We start from the raw sequence: 10,141 nt of genomic DNA, 5'->3' as shown, positions 1-10,141 counted from the left end.
TTAATTGATAGACTGGAAAGAACCTTAAACTCTTTGAAGTCTGAGATTAACAGGAAAAAAGGACGTAATGTTTGCCTTTGGCTTGGCAGGTGATACCTGGGGGAAAGAAACTCTGTGATCTAGAAATAATGCAATTTATTCAGTGCTCAATATGGTGCAAGTACATCAGAGGATACCTTTACAATTAAAGGTCTGGAGGTAGCAAAATTACTGGTTGCTCCCTATTACCGACACAATTTAGTTATTAGACTTCACGAACAAATCTTTCAGAGAAGCATGAACAGCATCCAAAAAATGAAAAATTTTAATTAAAACTATTTTACTGAATTTATTTTAGCACCATGCTTGCAACTGCACTTAAACAGCATTAACAGAAGAATGTAACATCAAATAAAACACAGAAAATATTAAAAAATCCTGTAATTTCACCATTTTACTGTTTTAGGATTTCATAATCTATTTAAAATAAACTGTGTTCTAGCTCTTCAGAGAAGTGGCCATATTTGAAGGAATTAGCATTTTCAGTAGCATTTTTGGCCACAGCAAGTGGTGGAGTAAGTCATTACTCAGCTGATCCACATAAAAGCTGTTTTGCTTATTTAGTTTTCAGCAAGGTCAAGCCACTGAATTAGCTCGCAGTTTAAACAAACATTAATGTCAGCACAAGTAAAAGGGCACGAAAGCGTGGCCAAGGAAGGATGTACGAGAAAGACTCCAACACTCTCAACTTACACTGACAAAAATGAAGATGGAATTTCACTATTAAACGCCCAAATAAGTAATACTAAACATAGAGAAGTTTCTTCAATTGACACAAAATAATTATTCCAAACCTAAAGCAAACCTAAATAAGAATAATATAAAAAAAACCACCACACTCCAAAATTTCAGGATGTTATCTCTTTCAGAAGGTTATCTTTCCTCAACAGCATAGCCTCCAATCAGTACCGTCATGCACTGGAGAATGTAACTGTGTGCTCTGTCACCCTTGGAAATATCTCTCTGCCAAAGGAACCATGTGTATTAGGAAATGCTACCCTCTATCGTTTGACTAGTCTGAACAGCTAATGTCTCCTTAAAATGATCATTTTAGGAAGCTAACTCTGCTTTTCTTAGAAATTGCTACACAAATCATGAGTTAAAAATCCCACAAACCCAAAGCTCTGGTGTTTGTTACTGCATAACCAGACCTCAACCTTCTTTTCACTCATCAACTTACTCCTTGGCTACAGCACTCTAACAGGCCCTGTGACTCTGGCTTCCCCTCCAATTCCTTTTTCCAAAAAGAAGGCAAGCCAGAGCCTGAAAAATAATTATAGCTTCAAATAACTGACTTCTTTTTTAGCACTGCCGAACAGTTTGCATTCTTTCTTGTCCATTTTGTACAAGTATTACTTCAAATCTATACACCATCTTTCACCATTCTCCTGTTGTCTTCCCACTCCCATCACTTTCCAAACCCTGATATTTAAACTCTTTTAACAGCCTTATATTTCAAAGATTTTATATTTAAATGCCTCTGCTAAAAAGATAGAGCAGCAGGATCTGAAGACATAAGAGTGGTATTGCAAAAGGAGCTAGAAGGTGATCTTTGAATTCAACTGTATTCTAAAAAACATTTCTTAGAGAGCACAAAAGGTGTCCTCTCCCATAAATAAGAAAAAAGACGGGAACAATATTCTTTCTGCCAAAGTCCCTCCTTAAGAAGAGCTGAAAAACTGCACTTCATGAGAATTTAGACCATGCCAGCAGGCTACTAGATTTAAAAGGGTGGTTTTTTTCAGCTTATTCTACATTTAAAATGAGAAGCTCTACTTGGCTAACAGCAAATAGAATGAAAGAAACACAACAAGGAAGAGGAAGGTTGCCAGGACAAAGTACAAAGAATAATACAGTCTGGGGGACAAATGGCAGGGAACAGCAAGTGGAGAACATAAGGTAAATACCTTTGTATCTTTAATTCAGTTAATTTATAGATGGAGTTAATCAGTGTTGACACCTCTGAATTTCTTTGAAAAGAAACTGAAAATTTGAAGTCCCCTAGAACCTTTTTGCCTTCTGACCTCTATTTCTAGCCCTTTTTGGTAGGAAACCAGAATTGAGTGAATCTTAGAAAACAAGAACCAAATATTTAAGGATGATTTTCATTAAATACACTACTGATGTGTCAACCTGAGCATGTCTACACTGTAACTTGTATGTACCACCACCTATGAACAAACAGCACAACACTGTTTTAATCACTGCTTAAGGATGGAAGTATTGTAATGTATTATTGCTACTATTTAGGTTTCCCTCAAGCCAGCAGTGCAGCTAAATCATATTGTAAGGCCCTTCCGCCCTCAGTCAGAACACCAGACACTGATGACATGATATAATACTATTATTTGTTTACTGACACTATAACATAAAATATGAAATACAGGTTGTCAGAAATACAATCAACACAGAGCTCAGAATATTCCATCCTTTTCCTCCGGATGATTTCCAAGGCAGGGAGAGTAAACAGCCTTCTCCCAGCTTTCTTAGTTTCCACAGCTGAGAGTGTAGGATGTTTACAGTACCTGTCACTCAGAGCTATCGAAAACAGACCAAAGGTCAGCAGACCTAGTACAGATTATCACTGATTGCCAGAAACAGGTTGATGTCAAGTAAAGCGAAGGAACGCCCCCCCCCCCATACCCATGGCTATTTTATACGATACAAATCCAAATCAAGTACTTTGTGCACAATCTGGGAGGTGTAAGAACAAAGTTCAAAATAAAGCTGAGCTTCAGCATCTCCAGAGGACAGCCACTATTTTCGCCACTGTGGTACTGCAAGGCTTCCTACCAGTTCACTCCAAAGTATGAGTGTCCTGAGTGTCTTGAGGTTGTGCCTGCAGAAAAGAGAGAATTCAGCATTTTAATGAGTGCACATAAATACACTAACAAAAAAACAATCAAGCAGAAAAACTGTATTTGCATTCTACAAGTAAAAGCTGTCCTGTAATTTTTCCAAAGGACTGGAAGCTTTTAACACAATTTAAAAGTAATATCCTAGAGTGCTGGCCTAGGGGAACGCCTCCAATACCTGGTTTATTTTTAATTATCAGAAGATATGTTATCATATATATATCATAATATATATAGATCAGAGGATATTATGGTTCTGTGACACCTTTGAGTACTGTGAGGAAAAGGATACTTTTAAAGACTCGGTTTGGTAAATTTAAGAGTTCAGTTATACAACAATAGATGACTTAACAGCAGTCTAGGTACATTTGAGATTATATTTTCCTCTCAGAGACAGATTAGGTATTCAGTTTCTTAAAACAGATAGCCTCTGAGGGAAAAGTTAAAAAACAACCCAAACAAAAAATGAGAGTCTAACCTTAAATAACAAAAAGGTTTTCTCATGTAGAACAATAGCCAAAACCCTCAGAAAAGAAAAAAAATATTCAAACAAGTTTTAGTACAACATAAGAAACACTTTGGGACAAGATTATTAATAGTTTCTACTTTAAAAAAACAATACATGTGCAAAAAAACTGCGTGCAAGTGACTGCGACCTGAATTGTCTTACAGAATCACAGCAACCTACTTTAAGAAAAGTTGATTGGCTGTTGAAAAGGCATAGGAACTTTATACAAGAGCTCAACCCATAGAAGGGTTGCCCCAGTACTGGTACTGTTCTTACCGTTATATGAACACCATTTATAGCACAGTATATTGGCCAGCTTTCTGAACAGCTTTCCTTTGGGCATGAAGCTTGTTTCAGTTGGACCAAAGTTACTGTACAATTTTCTCCTCCACCATTACCTGCATCTCATTCCAGTACTTCTGAAAATCATGCCACATACCTAGAAGCCCAGTTCTCGCAGTCACAAAAATCCCCAGTGGGGATCCCTTTGGTCAAGACAAAAAATACAGCAGCAGGAGAGGGAAAGAAGGTGACTATGTAACTGCACATCCCATTTTACCATTCATAAGAAGGCCTACAGATTTGGAGGAGCCTGAAAAGTTGAAATAAATCTGAAGGTACAGATTACCTTCACCTTCCAGTCTGCTACAAAATAATATGAACTGCAAGGGCAAAGAAGGCAAAACCTGCAAGAATTAAAACGTTTTATTCTCAAGCTGCCTGTCAAGAATACATCAGCTCTCTGGTCGGCAGCTGAACGACCTATGCTAATTATGTGCATGCAAGATGCATTTCTCCTAAAAAAACCTCCACCAACTTTACATGTTGACAAGGGCCATTGGTTGGATCACTCTAAGACACACAATAGAAGAGGGAAATCCCAGTCTTTTAATCCATCAGCCAAGCTAGTCAGAGAGCCAGGTAAGCCTGCAAGAAACAGCGTTGCCTGGTGTTGGCTCAACAATGAAACCAGCAGTAGAAACAAAAGAATAAAGTGCAGAAACAAAAGCACGGAGCTGCGCCCTCAAAGCAAGAAAAAGGAATAAATCATAGAATAAAGTGAACACGTCTCAGGAGGTCATCTAGCCCCAGTCCCTGCTGGAAGAAGTGCCAGCTTCAAAGTCCCATGTGAACAGTTGCTAAAGACCTTATATTTCTCATTCAAGGTTCTCCAGATGAAGTATGATTTGCAAAAGGCACTTCAACCTTTTACAAGAGAGGGCAGAAAAACAATACTGTGGTAGTCTCTGACCAAATTTACCACAGTACTTTCAGCACCTTTGACAGACAGGAATCTGATATTTCTATTGTTAACAGATCCTATTTTGATCCTCTAAGGGCTATGATTATTTTTTATATTCAAGTGATCAATCACAATATTGTCTGGATTTGCATCTTTTATTACTGTTGGTTAGAACTTCCTTTTACTATTATTTTATTTTCCCTGTACAATTCAAACTTCAGAGCCTCAAATCAGACAGTTGACTCTGAAAATGTTAGGCTATGTTAGACCCTCTTACATTAAAACAGTTTTCCCTAATCTAATATATGGAAGATAAATGGAAAGAAAAAAAATTACTTCCCCCCCAATAATCCAGTATGTTCCTAAGGCAAAAAAAAACCCCACCCCAAACTATGTCAATTCAGAGAGCACGGATATTGTATTGGCTAAAAAGAAAGCAGTAGGTAGAAACCCAAGATGTCTGCTTTGGATTTTTTCTATAGCAACAAAGAATTCTGCTTTCCCAATAAGCCTATGAACTATTGGAGCTATTGGCCTCATAGCTAAGAAAATCTATGAGAGCCAGTGCAACAAGCAACATACTGTCAGCACACAGAGGAAGAAAACTTGCATGGCAAATGATGCAGCGACAAGGAAATACTCAAACAGATAAAGTAAAAAACAATCCAGAAATTCAGAGCAAGAACAATCAGAATAAAAACTAGGCAATGTATTATTGTCTTATACGACTATGGAATCCCAAACACTTTTGAGACTTACTGTATGTTCTTCGGCTTCAACATTTAAATTAATGATACAAGTGACTTAAGACTTCAAAAGTCAGTTTTGCATATGTATTTTAGATATGCTTCCCACCAGACAGTCATAGTAATTTAAAACAGTTTAAGGAAACCTTCTGGTAAGAGCTGCATTTATACTCAACATAGTAATTCTTACTCTGAATGGCTTACATTCAAAACAAGCAACAGGAGAACATGACAGCAATGAAATGATTACATTAAGCACTGGTCCAGTATATTTCTGCTGCTTCTCTATTGACTGCCTTTAACTTCCAAATCAGTACAGGTGACTATTTTATTTTAACCAATGTTTATGAAGTCTGAATGATGCATCTAAAGTGAGATACTTGGAGAGGGGTAAGAAGTTGCACAGATTACATGCTTTTGCCAAAATAGATGCCTACCACTTGCTAGGCACAGTTTCTTGTGTATGTCTAGATACTCAGATAGAAAAAAAAAAAAGAAAGAAAAAACCTACCCCACCAACCCTATCAGCTTTCACTACAAAGCATGTCCTTCTATAGGTCTTTGAGAAGAAATAAAGCCTAAAATTCTGCAGCTGAGGGAATTAATGGAAGGCCCTACCTGCAGACAGCCACACAGGTGATCACAGGCTCAAAGTTATCACGACAGTAAGAATAAACAATAATAGCAGCTGCTTCCTTGGGAACTCTGTAAAAGAATATAGTGCAACAACAAAACCCAACAACTCCAAAACCTAACTGAAGCACTGCGCCGCCATCACCTAGAAGGAAGAGATTTTGAATTGCACAATACAGGCCACGCTATAAAGAGACTGCAGTCATTCATTTGCTTTCATTTCACAACAAAGCACAAAATGCAATGACTGAAAAGAAAACCTATTCTCTTCCCTCTTCAGCAAGTTAGATATTTAATTTCTTGTGACGACAAGAATTTGGGTGCCAGCATACACATAAAACTCACTGCTTATTTTACAGAATTTTTGTTATAGTCAAGAAGAATTCAATTATATAACCCAACATTAGATGACAGGAAAACAAATAAAAATTGCCCTCAGTTTGTAAACAGGGAGAAAATTACAGCGTGAGGTATAACACCTTTACAGCCTTGTCAGATGAGCTGACGTTCATTTAAAACTGTAAGGTACTTAAGATATTTAAAACTCTTCTCTCCCTGCCTGGTGGAGTCCTGGAGTAAAGACTATGTGGTCTTCACACTTGGAGACGTATCCCAAATTACCTCTTCCACTGATCTGCCACCCCTCAAAAAGCGACTAGCAACTTCTAAAGTACAACAGCCATGTCAACCTGAAGTCAGAATTGAGATTTGGACTAGGGAAGGAGCAGGCAAAGTGGCAGGCATCCTTAGAGCTCAGCTAGAGTCTGGTGGATCCCCCTTCCATATGCCTCCATCCTCATGTGGTAGCTGTGAAGATCATAAACTGCTCACTTCTGCTATTTTCCTACCATGTGAAGCAGCATTCCCCTCAAAATGGCCAAGTTTTTCCTCTCACCTGCCTGCTCCTGGAAGGGTGCACAGCTTCAGCGAACAACTTCTGGTCCTGGTAACAATTTGTTATCGACTGTCTCAAAAAAACCTGGCATGTTTACAAAATTACTTCAAGTCCATGCCAATGAAGTCTATGTCCATTCCTATCCTGATCATTCTGTGTTACCTTTTGGATACACGCGCTTGTGTATCTGGGTATGTAAGGAGGAAACCCACAATCTCTTATCAGATGGGGAAGACCTAAAAATGGAGGTGGACTTCAGGGCTCTCCTTTACCAACTCTATGTGCTTTTGGCTTTGAAGGAAGAAAACTATCCTATTCGTTTCCTTCATGAAACAGTCACCTTGCAGCACTTTGAAGGGAGGGGGAAAACATAGAATAATAAAAATGTTTCCTTTTCCATGTATCTGCTATAAGACACACACAGAAAATAATAATAATAAAAAACAAAACCAAAACCAAACCTGAAATTGAAGTCCTTAGTACATTTTTAAACTAGCTAAAAGAAACATTAGTTTCAGCAATTTTAAACTTTTTTTTTCCCCTAGGAGTCAGTAGCAAGATAGTGGGAGAAGAATGGCCACCACATAGAAGCCACAAAATACAGTGAAACAGCCCAAAATACAAAAGCAAGTAGACTGTAGACAGCTAATTACCCCATCTTTGAATGAAAAGCATTTCAAATCCTATATAAATGCATAAACTGCCACCAGATGTCAGTACAGCCTAGAAAATTCCTAGTTCAACCCTCCAGGCTGATACGGATATTTATTTAACTGTCCCCCCCCTCAACTGTTCAGGTACACAAATCCAGCCCTGCCATCAGCCTTGAATGGTAAGAGTCACACAAAATGGAAAATCTCACTTTCATACAGAGAAGCAACCCTTGGGGCCTGCCGTGTGATCTCACTTGCATATTGTCAACATGCAAAAAAATGAAATACAAAGCTGTAAGAATAGGCATCAGTTTCTACTGCTGCAGGACATCAAGAACCAGCTTGATATTAAATAATCTCTAAATAACGTTCAATGCCCTCCTCCCTCACACTCAGACTAGCTAAGGCATGCGTCTTTGCCCCACATGTTCGCATTCCCTCTGTTCGTAAATAGCTTTAGTCTCCTCAGATTATGCTGCAAAGTGTTGGGGAATATTTAGCAATGAGGTTGCTAAGCTAAATAAAGCTTTTTCTGCAAGACAAGCGTTAGCATGTTTGTCCTTGTGCTACAGCAGAGGCTCCCTCTGCCTTCTACCCGTCTCTTTGATTTTTGACAAGAGGAAAGTATCTCCGGAGCATCTCTGGCTGAGGTGATTTTACTTAGAAAATTCTAACAGCAGCATTTATCTCATTTCTTCATGCAAATACATATCAAAATTTACAATTGCTTAATGGTACAAATTAGTTTCAGCAAAACAGATGTGGCACAAAAACATTTTTGCTGCTTAATGTCCAAATTCAGTTACACACTTTGCTACTACAGCTACTAATTAGCAAAGTTCCACGGGCTACTTAAAAAAAGGGCAGGAATTATTTTAGACCATTAGTGCACATATTAAAAACAGTGGAAAAAGGAATGAAACTATTCCTCCATCCCAAACATAACCTACATTATTTAGTCTTAGCAAGACTTTTCAGCTTTGCTAGTTTATAGATTGAGCTTTCTGTCCTACCACAACCAACAAGCCTTACTCTGAAGCAAAAGCACTTATAAAGAAAACACCAGAATTTGTAGAAATTAAGAATTTCAAGTGATTAAGAAATCTAACTAATGTAATTTTTGCTTGGCATAGAACCACTGGACGTTGGTGACATCCTGATTGTTATTTTGTGAGAAATATGCAGGTAAGCAAAGCAACAAACATACACTGACCTATGGAATTTTATATTAGGATAACTTTAATTTTAGATTTTAATCAATTTTTAATTAATTTCATTTTTAATTCATTCCTTAGGTACAAGAGTAATATAAGAAACTAGGTTTATGATTTTAATATTGGCTTATTGCACGACCTTACAGAAGTCTCTTCAATTTTCTTACCAAACACAGTCAACTCAGTGCACTTATATTCTTACAGTCCAATGCAGAGAACTTGGAAAATTAAATAATTAAAGGAAAGTTTTAGTTAAAATCCATGAGCATAAAATTAACTTTTTAGGCTGATTGCTAGGAAGAGAAACTACTGAAACATCTCTCTCTCATGCCTTATAGGGTGGTTTTAGCACAGCTCTGAGGTTTCAACTTAAGTTTTAAGCCTATCGTACTCTTATATTTCCTTTACATGGTTTCATATCTGAAGCTGAGTAAAATTTGAAGAGCTGCAAAAATACAGTAACGTAGAGCCTTTTTTGGAGCATTTATGTTTTCTTAATATAGATGCTGGACAACTTGGATATTAAGATGGAAAAGATAAATAAAAAGCAGAAAGGCAGACAGCATCCTAGAAGATTTACCTTATATAATTCTGAAGGGCAGATGGAGTACAAACTACCTAGTAGTTGAGCAGCAGCAACCACAAAAAAAATTAAGCTGAAGTAAATCGCTGCAGAGGAAACCCCCAAACCACTTAACATGGTATCAAAATTATGTCCAAAGGAAGAATGCCTCTAATTTTGTACCTAAACTAAGCCCTGGAACCTCCAATTCAGATGAGCTACATAGTCTCAGAAGTTTCTCTCTGAAGAGTCTGATCACGGACTCTGGAGGGAAGGCAAGGTCTGTTGCAAACCTAAGTGTTTAATTAAATATAAAACCTACAAGCATGTTTCACCTTGCTTTTGAGTTTCATCAGGAAACCTTTGCACAATTCTTATTTTGTTCCATACAACTATGAGTCTGTCAGGTTAAAACAAGAGGTAATTTATGTGCACCCTCTAAACTGGAATTTTTAATTCATGTGTCTTGGCTCTAATTGTAACAAAGACCCTTGAGGCTCATAGTTTCTCTCTTAACTTCTCTACCTCAAATTTTCTACACGTAAACACTTGTTTCTACAACAGCTCTTCTGCAAGTCATCTCCCCCCCCACTTTTTGCACATGCAAAAACCAACCCCAAGTGCCTCAGTTTTACACGTAAACACTTGCTCAGTCCGAGTTCGATATGCCCAGGTGACAAGTACTATTCCGGTCACTCTCTCTTCAGGAAATCTTAAGAACGTTACTAACAGCGGGAGTACATGACTCAACAGCCAGCTTGGACACTATGCCAGAATAATAGAATAGCTGGCC

The 10,141-nt window shown here is 37.8% G+C and overlaps 1 long non-coding RNA gene across 1 annotated transcript in view; it reads right to left on the bottom strand.

Annotated features, from left to right (window-relative positions):
* Positions 1-279: 279 nt before the first annotated feature.
* Positions 280-10,141, bottom strand: part of LOC135312646 (uncharacterized) — a 41,161-nt gene continuing 31,299 nt past the window's right edge. Inside the window, exon 3 of the long non-coding RNA XR_010372293.1 lies at positions 280-2,878. This is a non-coding gene — a long non-coding RNA (uncharacterized LOC135312646). The remainder of the gene's footprint in view (positions 2,879-10,141) is intronic.

The sequence above is a fragment of the Phalacrocorax carbo genome, chromosome 3 (assembly GCF_963921805.1).
Source record: "Phalacrocorax carbo chromosome 3, bPhaCar2.1, whole genome shotgun sequence".
Lineage (NCBI taxonomy): Eukaryota > Metazoa > Chordata > Aves > Suliformes > Phalacrocoracidae > Phalacrocorax > Phalacrocorax carbo.
Note: the sequence above shows the minus strand (reverse complement) of the source record. Positions and strands in the feature narration are given on the sequence as shown.